Raw genomic sequence first — 14,370 nt, 5'->3', positions numbered from 1 at the left:
GTTTTTTGTTTTAATTCTTACAACTGACTTTTTTTAAGGCAGCTTTTTTAAAAAAAATTTTTAATGAAATTTCATTCACTTTTGTGACACATTGTATTACAGTATTTCATTACAGATCTGCGTAACTAGATTACATTTTCAGCTATTAAGTGGTTGGGTTTCCTGGTTCTAATTTTTTGAATCATGGCTCTAGTGTGTAATGGATTTTATTTTAATAGGTGTAAAAGCAGCACTAAGTAAATTATTTTTTTTTTTTCTTTCATAGGTATCACTTTACAGAATTATGACGGAGTTCAGTTTAATAACATAAGCAAGCAAACCATTTAGTAGACCATACTTTATTTGGAATTCAACTAATGTTTCTAAGAAAGGAAGAATTTTGAGAAATGAGAGGAGAACATTCACTCCATCGAGTCCCTTTGTTTAGCTAATAGCTACGCTTTCCCGGTATCTCATCCACATTCATCTTAAGGCCTGTCAAGCTTTCTGCTTGAACTATATGGTCCCACAACTCTAAAATATTACAAAGTTGAGATATGGAGGTCAACTATGTATGGAAAGGCTAGCATTTGTGTTTTTAAGAACTTGTGTATCCACCATTGTACTGAGGATCTGATTGTTTGTTTTTTTTTTTTTAAGTAACAAAATATTCAGTTCTCAATTTTTACTTATGAATAAAAAACCAAGCCTGGGGGTGGGAGAGAATAGGAAGATGTTCTAGAAGTAGTGTGTTCCTTTAATTGTAATACTGGGATTATTAGCTTACAATTTTCTGGTACAACGTAAGCAGTACATCTCAGGAATTGTACTCGGCACATTGTGCTAACATCTTTAATTCAGTTGTTTCTGTGCCGTGTCTAGCTCAGCATAAGTGAGTCCACTAAACTTTTAAAAAATTCTGCTAATTTTGCTTTCTGGCTCCAGTCACTATTGTTTAATTATATTTAATATACCTTCCTGTATGTAAGATTTGTCTAAAATGTGTTGACCATGAACCTTACCAGATCCAACTCTAGTGATTTTGCTGGCCCAGGGTTTTTTTCTGATAAGTGTAGATTTGTGTCTTTTGCAGACCATCCTGAGGGTTACGTTTTAATCTGAATTCTTTTAATAAATCTGTATCAGCAATGACACCAAATTCTGTTTTACCTGCACACTGTTCCCAGAATCGCTGCAATTTGAGATTTGATCATTAGCTTCACTTTGTGTTAACATGCCTGTCTTGGATGTGTGATAGAAATATAAAATGAACTTCATTTTTGATCACTTTTGGACAGTTTTTTTTGTTTTTTTTTTTGTTAGAACCTCTTAGGCACTTTGTGATTATTTAATATTGACTCAATCCACTGACATGCAAAGAAAATCTTTACAGTTTAAAACTTCTGAAAAATGAGAAGTACACTCACCTAAAGGATTATTAGGAACACCTGTTCAATTTCTCATTAATGCAATTATCTAATCAACCAATCACATGGCAGTTGCTTCAATGCATTTAGGGGTGTGGTCCTGGTCAAGACAATCTCCTGAACTCCAAACTGAAAGTCAGAATGGGAAAGAAAGGTGATTTAAGCAATTTTGAGTGTGGCATGGTTGTTGGTGCCAGACGGGCCGGTCTGAGTATTTCACAATCTGCTCAGTTACTGGGATTTTCACGCACAACCATTTCTAGGGTTTACAAAGAATGGTGTGAAAAGGGAAAAGCATCCAGTATGCGGCAGTCCTGTGGGCGAAAATGCCTTGTTGATGCTAGGGGTCAGAGGAGAATGGGTCGACTGATTCAAGCTGATAGAAGAGCAACTTTGACTGAAATAACCACTTGTTACAACCGAGGTATGCAGCAAAGCATTTGTGAAGCCACAACACGCACAACCTTGAGGCGGATGGGCTACAACAGTAGAAGACCCCACCGGGTACCACTCATCTCCACTACAAATAGGAAAAAGAGGCTACAATTTGCACAAGCTCACCAAAATTGGACAGTTGAAGACTGGAAAAATGTTTCCTGATCTGATGAGTCTCGATTTCTGTTGAGACATTCAAATGGTATAGTCAGAATTTGGCGTAAACAGAATGAGAACATGGATCCATCATGCCTTGTTACCACTGTGCAGGCTGGTGGTGGTGGTGTAATGGTGTGGGGGATGTTTTCTTGACACACTTTAGGCCCCCTTAGTGCCAATTGGGCATCGTTTAAATGCCACGGGCTACCTGAGCATTGTTTCTGACCATGTCCATCCCTTCATGACCACCATGTACCCATCCTCTGATGGCTACTTCCAGCAGGATAATGCACCATGTCACAAAGCTCGAATCATTTCAAATTGGTTTCTTGAACATGACAATCAGTTCACTGTACTAAAATGGCCCCCACAGTCACCCGATCTCAACCCAATAGAGCATCTTTGGGATGTGGTGGAATGGGAACTTTGTGCCCTGGATGTGCATCCCACAAATCTCCATCAACTGCAAGATGCTATCCTATCAATATGGGCCAACATTTCTAAAGAATGCTTTCAGCACCTTGTTGAATCAATGCCACGTAGGATTAAGGCAGTTCTGAAGGCGAAAGGGGGTCAAACACCGTATTAGTATGGTGTTCCTAATAATCCTTTAGGTGAGTGTATATAGAAGTGTGATTGAACGTGCCCTACAGGGAATTGGTACCAGGCCCGGTTCTGCCAGTTGTGCAAAGGGTGCATGCATGAAGGCGGCTGCCCTCAACAAAACGCAGGCTCAGAACGGGGCTTGTCTTTTCCCATCGAATGTCGGTAACTTGCTTCAAAGAAAAACGGGCAAGTCGCAACATGTGAATTGTGACAGCTCAAGTATGCAGCACATCAATCAAAAGTTTTTGTAGTGTTAATCAGAATTTTTCTGATGAATTGATTAAACTTGTCGCCGATTTCGTTGAATGCGCAAGTCAAGGTTTCTTCTACTTACGAAGAAATTTTCTTTAATTTTTTTTGGACATTAAGAAAATTGAGAAGTTTTCATTTTAAATACACTGGTTTAGAAAATGAGTGAAGGTATTATAGGGTGAGGGGAAGGCTGAAATTAAATGGCACGATGCCGACTTGTGAAGGTATTATAGGGTGAGGGGACGGCTGAAATTAAATGGCACGATGGCGGCTTCGCCTCTAGAACCGGGCCTGACTGGTACCCTGTTTAGGGTTGGGTTCTGTTTTGTACACAGTGCTACCAGGGTATGACTTAATAAGCCCCCAAGATCTCCGCTCTGTTGGTATAGTAGTACGTGGTCTGTACCACAACAGAAGACTAGCAACTCCATTTAGACTTCACTCCATCTATCTCAATAGTAAACTTTATTATTGTATAATTAGGAATATAATCCTAAATATCACATTTTTTTATACAATTCATTTTCTTCAAAAAACAAAACAATATGCTAGTATCACATAAATATCAGAAATTACATTATGAACTCTAGTGTGGTGTGATGTTACATTTTTCTGCTATTTAAATTATTTACTTTTTGCCATTGAATAATGTAATGAGAGACAATAAAAAGCATGTATTCTATCTATCTGTCTATCATAAAATTTTATAAAATAGTGAAATAAACAGCCTCAACACATACAAAAAGGTTTAGGGCAGCCACCCATATATTGTCCCTGAACGCAATGGGGTTTATTTAAAGCACTGGTGTATTGTTTGAGTCCTGAACTAAACTGTCTAGTTGGTGAAACGGCTTTCAAGGCCAAAACTGGAAGTGACATCATTAATGGTGCGTCTGGTAGGTTTTCCCGTATCTGGCCTGCAGAGAGAACAGAAGTAGGAGTGGTGCACCCTGCCTCCCCCTAGCCTGGCAGGTGATTACCTCCACTTGGTCCACTCAGCTCCCTCCCACTCGCACATGTGTGACTCTGTGTATAAATATATATATATATATATATATATATATATATATATATATATATATATACACACACACACACAGTGCCCTCCACTATTATTGGCACCCCTTCTAAAATAAGTAAGAAGGATTAGAAAAAAATCAAGTTTGCTGAAGAACCATCATCTTACACTGAAAAAATGAGAAATATCTGACTTTTAATTGAAACAAGTTCGTTCAAAGAAATACTTTGTACAACCTCCCTTTGCCAATATAACAGCACGGAGGCTTCTCTTGTAACCTTTTATAAGGTTGGAGAATACAGAGCATGGCATCTGAGACCATTCTTCTTTACATCATCTCTCCAGATCACCCTGGGTCCTCGGCCCTCTCTTGTGTACTCTCCTCTTCAGTTCACTCCACAGGTTTTCAGTAGGGTTTTGGTCAGGGGACTGAGCTGGCCAGAACTTTGATTTTGTGGTCAGTAAACCCTAACAATGTTTCCAGGGCCTCTGGAGGAAAAACAACCCCACAACATCACAGAACCTCCACCATATTTCATAGTTGGGACAAGGTTCTTTTTATTATAGCCATCGTTTTTACACCAAACCTACTTTGTGTTTTTATTGCCAAAAAGTTCAAATTTTTGTTTCATCAGATAATCGAATGTGGTTACAGTCATAGTTGTAAAGTTTTACAAACTCTAGGCACGTTTTGTGGATAAATGCCCGAAAAGGCTTCTTTCTGGCATACCTTCCAAATCTGTTGGCATGGAGATGTCGAGTGATGATGGTTCTGGAGACCTGATAACCCCAGGATTTTAGTTTTTCTTGAAATTCCCCAACAGTCGCCCTTGGAGATATTATTGCCTCCCTTACCATCCTTCTTATTGTACGTGGAGTGTACAAACTTGGGTCCTCTACCAGACAAGTTTATGACCGTTCCAGTTGATGACCACTTTTTTTTATTATTGCCCATTTCTACAGTTAGGGCAATAATAAAAAAAGTGGTCATCATTTTTAGGCAAGTAACTATTTTTAATAACCATTCCATGAATTACGAAGGGCAACACACGTCTCCATCATTTGGATTGTGTGTTCTTTTTTTCATTGCCATGATGATGGTTTGCTAAGGAAATCTGGTTCTGTGTCTCCTCACATTTTTATCCCAGTTCATCAGGAAGTCATTGACTTCAGGTGGAAAGTTCCTGTACGCTGTAACCAACTTAACTTAACCCGTCATTGCTGCTGTTTATCGTCCACCTAAACAGAATAGTGACTTTTTAAATGAGTTTGCCGTTCTCCTTGCTCAGCTTGTCATTGTCTCCCCTAATATTATTGTGCTGGGTGACTTCAATATTCATATGGACAATGTAAATAACCCTCTCACTAGAGACTTTATGTCCTGCTTGGAGAACTTTGGGCTCCAACAGTTCACCAAGGTCCCCACTCATTCAAAAGGACACATTTTGGACTTAATTTGTTGCTCGGGTGTCTCCTCTCTTGATCTTACAACTGATGAATTGCCTTTTTCTGATCACTCTCTCCTTTCTTTTAATCTTCCACTCTCTATATCTATTCCGAAGCTACCCCGCACAATAACTTTTCGCAATATCAAGAACATCAATTTGGACTCTGTTCAATCCAGTATTGACTCACATATTGCAATTCCTAAATTGGCTACTGCTGATGAGTTGATTTTGTATTATAACACCAGCCTTCATCATATTCTGGATTCTCTTGCCCCTTTTAAAACAAAGTCTGTTTCATTTTCCCTTTCTGCCCCCTGGTTTACGCCGGAACTTCGTCTTATGAAAGCGAAAGGCCGGCAATTAGAGCGACTCTATAAAAAAACTGGGCTCGTGGTTCACAAAGATATGTATTTCCACCATCTTGCACATTACAGGGATTGTATTAATCAAACTAAATCTGCCTACTATTCTAATATAATCAGCATGAATGAAGGTAATACTAAATCATTGTTTCACTCCTCAAACGTGTCACACAACCCCCTGATTTGTGGCCATCACATTTTTACTCTTATGCCTTTTGTAATTCCTTGATGTCATTTTTTATGAACAAAATTGAGAGTATCCACCACTACCTTGCTTTGCAATCCACTGACACTATTCATTCTGAATTCTTCCCATCTACTCACCCTTTTTCTTTCTTTCAATTTCCCTCCACCTTAGAAATATCAGATATAATTCTTCATTCTAAATCATCCACCTGTCTGCTTGACCCCTTACCTACATCACTTGTTAAAGCCTGTCTTCCATCTTTACTCCATATTATATCTGTTATTATCCATTCTTCTCTTTCAACTGGAATTGTTCCTACTTCACTCAAAACTGCTATAATAACCCCAATCTTAAAAAATCGGCCGATCCTGCTAATTTTAACAACTTGTCCGATCTCTAACCTACCTTTCTTATCCAAAATTCTAGAAAAAGTGGTAGCCAAACAGCTCCACTCTCACTTATCTCTGAACAACCTGTATGAACAATTCCAGTCTGGTTTCCGCCCCCTCCATAGTACTGAAACTGCATTAATCAAAATAACTAATGATCTTCTAATGGCAGCAGACTGCGGCTTACTCTCTATTCTCATTTTACTTGATTTGAGTGCGGCTTTTGACTCCATTTCTCATTCCATTCTTCTCAATAGACTATCTTCCATTGGTGTCACCCATAATGTCTATAATTGGTTCACATCCTACCTTTCTGGCGCTCTCAATTCATACAGCTCAAATCATTTTCATCTCACTCTGTATCTGTTACTACAGGCGTGCCTCAAGGCTCTGTCCTGGGCCCCCTTCTGTTCACTATCTATCTCCTTCCTCTGGGCAATATCTTCAGGAAATATAATATTCATTTTCACTGTTATGCAGATGACACCCAGCTTTACTTTTCAACTTCACCTACAATCACCCTCCCACCTACCGCCCTTACTGACTGTTTGGCGAAATCAAAAACTGGTTTACATTTAATTTTCTTAAACTCAACAGTGATAAAACAGAGATCCTTCTCATTGGTACAAAATCCACATTATCCAAATTCCACAACTTCCCCTTTATAATTGATAACTGTACGCTATCTCCATCCTCTCAGGCCAAAAGTCTTGGTGTCATCTTGGATAATAATCTCTCCTTTCTTTCATACATCAATACTATTACACGATCTGCTTACTTCCACCTACGCAATATCAACCGTCTCCGTTCCTCTCTCACCCCACACTCTGCTGCAGTTCTTGTTCATAGCCTTGTCACCTCTCGCCTTGACTATTGTAACTCTCTTCTTTTTGGTCTCCCTCAAAAAACTCTTCACAAACTTCAACTAGTCCAGAACTCAGCTGCCCGTATTATTACGCGATCTCCTTCCACTCACCACATCACTCCTGTTCTGCATCAACTTCACTGGCTCCCTGTCAAGTTCCGCATTGAGTTTAAAATCCTTCTGCTAACCTTTAAAGCTATTCATGATTTAGCCCCTCCATATCTGTCTGACCTTCTCCACATTGTCACCCCTTCCCGTACTCTTAGATCATCATCCTCAATTAAATTGACTGTTCCTTCTGCTCGTCTTTCTACAATGGGGAACAGAGCTTTCAGTCGTTCTGCCCCCCGACTTTGGAATGCACTGCCTCCTGAGATTAGAAACATTAATTCACTTTCTCTGTTTAAGTCTTCAGTTAAAACTCATCTTTTTAATCATGCCTTCTCTATGTAAACATTGTACTGTATTGTTTGTCGGTTGCTGTGTATAATGTACGGTGTCCTTGAGTGTTTGAAAGGCGCCTATAAATAAAATGTATTATTATTATTATTATTAACAGTGTCTAATTTAAATTGGATATATGCTTCAGTTACATTGTTCCACATACGTGTTCATTTTTTGGAGCCACTCGAACCGGAAATCATCGATAACATAACCAGATGAGCTGAACTGATGAGGACAAAATACATAAGGCAATGGGATAGTTGCAAGTGCTTTTATAAAAAACCCAAATAGTGTTTAAAGTGCAGTGCTCAAAAAAAGAATAAATAATCACAATCAATAAATAGAAAAAGATCGGTTAAAAATGTGGTTAAAATTCAGATAGGAGTCTACCACTGGCCACGTACTACCTCCTGGCAAACGGTTCCCATCTGTCTGCTTCCATACTAAGCATTGGCTTATTGATGCTCCTGCCTTTCTCTCTGCACTTTTGTTCCTTTCTCGATTCTCTTTTTTTTTATGCTCCTCTTTATAGGCTGGGGAGCTGTAGCAGGTGTGATTCCCTGATTGCCACCCTGGGCTGATGATAAGGCAATCAGACTGGCCACAAGTGCTGGCAAAGCAACACACGAATGGCTGACCACCTCGCACCAACTCAAAGATTGGGGTTCTTCCCAGCAGACAAATTGCACCAACTCTCACTCCCCAACGCAAGCGTGTTCATTATTTATTTATTGAAACAGCCACTCCTTTTGAGCCATGGACCTGCTATACCACAATCGCTATACATATGTATTTATATATACACACACATATCTAATATCTCGAATACTAATGGCAATCTTTACAGACTGAACTGAGTATGTTCATAAAAAATGGCAGATTTATAGTCGAGGAGCAGAAAGAGGAGAGATCTTGGTGCCAGAACCGGAAATGTCGTCATCAGGCTGCAACTTCTTGAGAGATGAAAAATATGTCATTAAGTGCTGGGCTCTTCTGATAGGCTGCAGAAGGTGAAAAAAAAAGTTATAGTCATCAGTTACAGGCATGAGGGAACAGTGCCAACCCCTGGCTTGGAAAAAAAAAAAACGCTTAACATTTTTACATTGCAAACCGTCTCCCATGAACATGTCTGTGACAGTGGATTTGGCTACAGCATGGGAGCTGCAATGTGGAAGGGCTCTGGGTCTTGAGCAGTGCCTCTGTGCAGACATGGACAGTGGGATCAAAAATGGATTATGGGATGCTGCCTCCATGTCTAGCTATTCCTAATACACTTCATCTCCTTCTTGAACATTGTCCAAAATACTTCCAAAATAGTGAAAGAACTTCTTTGGGTTATCATTTGCATTATTAATGATGCTCTTCAGAATCTTCTTCCTTTGAACATATCCAGTTTAATTTTTCACTATTACTTTCAAGTGTATTTCAGCCCAATGTCTAAGCCTTCACATTTAAAAGCTGCCTTATCTGCTGTACTTTCTTCGGGATCACCCTATTAAGTTAAGTTTCCTTTCTCCTCTTTATTGTGATGGCAGTCTATTGTAATTTTACACTTTTAAACATTTCCTTTTGTACAGAAGCCAGTTTAAATATCCCCAGACAAGATATTGGCCTCATCTCAGAAATGAGACGTTACCCATTCACATTTTGAGCTCCTGATTGTGATTGTTCCTTCTAATGGTGGGTGTTCCTCTGCACGACTTGGTTCTTAATTTCATTGCCGCCTTTTGTGCCGTTAGCCTTAGCAAAGTCAAAAACCGCTTGAACTTCCATGGACTCTTAGTTGTGCATCTTCTTCCCATAACATGGTCTCGTAGTATTTGCCAGAATATTGACCTCTCGACTGCTTCTCTACCTTGAAGTTCCTTAAAGTTCAGTCTTGGTTAATTTCTTTTTACTATGTATGCATTGAACTGGTATACCTGATTCACCAGCACCACCTTATGTTAGCTTTATTTTTATCATTTTTGGATGACACTCTTTTAACTTAATTTTTTTTAATTGAGTTAATCCATGTATGTTTGTATTTGATGCTAATTACATTTTAGCAAAAATCTACACTTTTTGTGTCTTTATTCAGTATCAAAATATCTTCCATTGTACTATATGTTCATCTTTTTGCAATTACTAAGTTATCTTAAACCAGGATACTGCATTCCATCTAGAGGCACGGTCACCAGTCATATAGCCAAACATTTTTCAGAAAGAACATGAGCTTTTTCAGAAAGAACATGAGCTGAAAACTTCACAGTTGCAGAGGACTTGGAATACACTCCAGATCAAGATTTGTGTCCCGACATAGGGTGAAGACTGAATAAGGATGTTGAGGCGCAGGCTCTGACAGGCAAAATGGTTGCGTGTTTTCAAGGATATTCTGGCTGGTAATTCATGAGCTAGACTTTCATTGCATGTTTTGTTCATATGGTGCAGCTTGAAGTTAATGTCAGATTTAGAAATGGAGAGACACTACAGAAACGTCTGTGCCATCTGAGCTGCGGTTTTCGGCTGCCTGGCTACGGGGTTTTGCATGCGACTAATTTCTGAATGGGACGATATTCTCCCGTACTTAAACAAAAATTAATAAAGGACTTTTCAGTTTGTAAAGAGAGAGTATCTGCCTTGTTTTTATTAAATGTTGGAAAAAAATTCCTTCCCCAAAATTTATGAATATATTTATTCCTAAAAAAATTGCTTGCATTGCTTTTGTTGTCATTATGTAGAGCGGGGTGCCCAATGCGTTGATCGCGATCGACCGGTAGATCGCCAAGGTAGTGCAGGTAGATCGCGTTGCATTCAAAAAAACATTTTTTTAAACGTTAGTCTATCATACAGTATATCTTATCACTATGGCATTTGCCACTTGATTGACATACAGGGCGGCCAGTCTGAGATCTCTTCTATTCTAACACACTCTTTTCTTCTGGTCATCCCGCACACACGAGCTACTGCATAACTCCGGCTGTGATCTAGTTATCTTTCCAATTTATATCGACTAAAGAAGGGATTTTAAAAAAATTGTTTGGGGACGGTATGGGCTGGATGTGAAATTAGAAGAGGATTTTTTTTCTCTCACAATGTCACAATCGAAGTGCGTTTGTCTGACCTGTCAATCTATCATTGCTATTCCAAAGAAGGAAAATGTAGAAAGGCACTTTCGAATTGTTCATGAAAACTGTGGAACTGACTTCCTTCCAAAAAGCAATCTGAGAAAGAGAAAGGAGAGGGAACTAAAATCGCAGTTAATCGGACAGCCGTCATTTTTCACTTGGCTGAATTCAAAAGCTCCTTGACTGCATTATTCGGCTCTACTTATTTATGTGAGTCAGCCTTTTCCCACATGAAGATTATTAAATCCAAATACTGTAGTGACCATAAATGTATTGAATTGTTATTGTGCCATAAGGGTTGTTCAGTTATGCAAGGTACGACAACATACATTTTATGTATAAAGTATACACAGAGTGTGTGTATGTGTGTGTGTGTATATATATATATATATATATATATATATATATATATATTTATATTTATATTTATATATATATTTATATTTATATATATACTAATAAAGCCCTCACTGGCTGGCTGACTGACTCATCACTAATTCTCCAACTTCCTGTGTAGGTAGAAGGCTGAAATTTGGCAGGCTCATTCCTTACAGCTTACTTACAAAAGTTGGGCAGGTTTCTACGCGTAATGGTCATAACTGGAACCTATTTTTCTCCATGTACTGTAATGGACAGTTCAGCTCGATGGCCGTGGGGGGCAAAGTTGCGTCTGACATCATCACGCCTCCCACGTAATCACGTGAAATGACTGTGAACACAGTACGTAGAAAACAAGGAAGAGCTCCAAAGCGCGCTGAACAAAAAACGCCATTTCACAATTGAGAAGAAAGCAAAAGATTATAAAGTGAGTGATGCATACAAGCATATTCATAAGTGTAGCTACTGCGGAAACAAAGCACGGTGTGAACCATAAGTTTAAATTAAGTTTATAGACACACTCCCGCTGCCGTTTGTCATGCCTATGACAAAAATGGTATTCGCGAGATACAAGTTTAATGAGAAGACACGAGGTATAAACGAGACTTTTGATCACTTTGTAACGGAGTTAAAATTGCTGTAGCAAGAAACTTTTAAGTGCCGGGTCTTAGCTAACATTAAATAAAGCCTTTGACATCACGAAATCGCACGAGAACAGCTGAGAAGCTTCGATACATGTACTCCGAGCAACTCACGTCAACTGACTTTGCAGGACTGGGAAAGATTAAATTAAGTTCATACACACGCTACCGCTAAATTATTCGCAGGCAATTTTCACAACTTAATACCGGGAATGCCTGTTGAATATCTTACATTCACGAGTACCGATTTGGGTGGTGAACACTTCGATGAATGAAATCTGTTGTCTTTACAACAGTTGACAAACACGGAATATAACTTGAACACAACACATCCTCCAAATACGAACCTGATTGAAAGAAATAATGATAATCAAATCCTTGATGACAGCAATACTCATAATGGTCAGAAAACTATTACATTGACAATCATGTTACGTTATTTTTAAAATGTTTCCTTTTCTTAGCACAAGTACATCTGAGAAGCTTCAATGCATGTACTCCTCGTTAAAAAAAATAACGCATTTAATCACACTTTGCATTCCAATCAAAGGGGAACTTTTGTCAATGCATGATTTCCTGGTACATCAATTACATTGATGCACACATCAGAGCTACAAAAATGGAAGAGTCGGAAGAAAGCGCTTTGCTATAACTGATCGGAGGGAAATTTCATTTCAAAAGACTAGCCCAACGGAAGCCTTGATAAAATCGTGGTTTTGTGCAAAAATGAGTTTGCATACCACCGAGGCACTTCAACCTTACTGTTCCATCTAAATGCAAAACATGTTACAGTGAGCACAGAAACTGTGTATGCTGTTGTTAGCACTAGCAGTACGAGTTTGAGTACCAACAAAAGGTGTCGGCAGCCCAAACCTGATGAAATGAAAAGCTTCAGGACCAAATTTCGTAAGTCAACATCAGTCAAAGTTACAAATTCTCTCGCAAAATGGATTGCTTTGGACTGTAGACCACTAACAGTGGTGGAAGATAGGGGGTTAGAAAATGTGCTACAGTTAGCGGAGATATATGTAGATATGTATATATATATATATATATATATGTGTGTGTATATATGTGTATATATATATATATATATATTTATGTGTGTGTGTATTCATATATCTTTATGTGTGTGTATACTGAAATATATATATATATATATATATATATATATATATATACAATGATCACACTATATTTATATATATGTACATATAATATTGGCTATATATACTATATATTTATATAGGTATATATATAGCATATACAAATATATATATATTATATATTCTATACTTATTATATATATATATATATATATATATACAATATATATATATATATATATATATATTATACACATTCTGTTATGATATATATATAATATAGTATATATAAATATATATATATATATATACACATATATATATATATATATATATATATATATACACAAATACACATACAATACTTGTAGACACAATTGAAAACACACAATTCAGATAAATAGGCAGGAGCAAGCCTGTAAAGATTTAAAACTAGCATTAATTTTTAAAATCAAGTCCCAAACTGACAGGCAGCCAGTGTAAAGAAGCTAAAATAGGAGATACAGAGTCATACTTCCTTGTAACCAGATATGTATATATATATTTATACCAGCTGTAACCTGTATCAGAGATTTGTTAATGCCAGAATATAGTATATATATATAATATATATAGATAAATAAAAGCATGAGTAGCTTTCTCAAGATCTTTAGAAGATAAAAGATAATGCTGCAGAGAAATGACTGCAATATAACAAAGAGCGAAAAATTGAAGGGGGTCTGAATACTTTCTGTACCCACTGTGTGTGTGTATGTATGTATGTGTGTGTGTATATATATATATATATATATATATATATATATATATATATACATACACACACACATATATACACTCACCTAAAGGATTATTAGGAACACCTGTTCAATTTCTCATTAATGCAATTATCTAATCAACCAATCACATGGCAGTTGCTTCAATGCATTTAGGGTGTGGTCCTGGTCAAGACAATCTCCTGAACTCCAAACTGAATGTCAGAATGGGAAAGAAAGGTGATTTAAGCAATTTTGAGCGTGGCATGGTTGTTGGTGCCAGACGGGCCGGTCTGAGTATTTCACAATCTGCTCAGTTACTGAGATTTTCACGCACAACCATTTCTAGGGTTTACAAAGAATGGTGTGAAAAGGGAAAAGATCCAGTATGCGGCAGTCCTGTGGCAAAATGCCTTGTTGATGCTAGAGGTCAGAGGAGAATGGGCCGACTGATTCAAGCTGATAGAAGAGCAACTTTGACTGAAATAACCATTCGCTACAACTGAGGTATGCAGCAAAGCATTTATGAAGCCACAACACGCATAACCTTGAGGCGGATGGGCTACAACAGCAGAAGACCCCACCGCGTACCACTCATCTCCACTACAAATAGGAAAAAGAGGCTACAATTTGCACAAGCTCACCAAAATTGGACAGTTGAAGACTGAAACAATGTTGCCTGGTCTGATGAGTCTCATTTCTGTTGAGACATTCAAATGGTAGAGTCAGAATTTGGCGTAAACAGAATGAGAACATGGATCCATCATGCCTTGTTACCACTGTGCAGGCTGGTGGTGGTGGGGATGTTTTCTCGG

This window comes from Polypterus senegalus, chromosome 2 (genome assembly GCF_016835505.1).
Source record: "Polypterus senegalus isolate Bchr_013 chromosome 2, ASM1683550v1, whole genome shotgun sequence".
Taxonomy (NCBI): domain Eukaryota; kingdom Metazoa; phylum Chordata; class Cladistia; order Polypteriformes; family Polypteridae; genus Polypterus; species Polypterus senegalus.
This window is presented reverse-complemented; position numbering follows the sequence as displayed.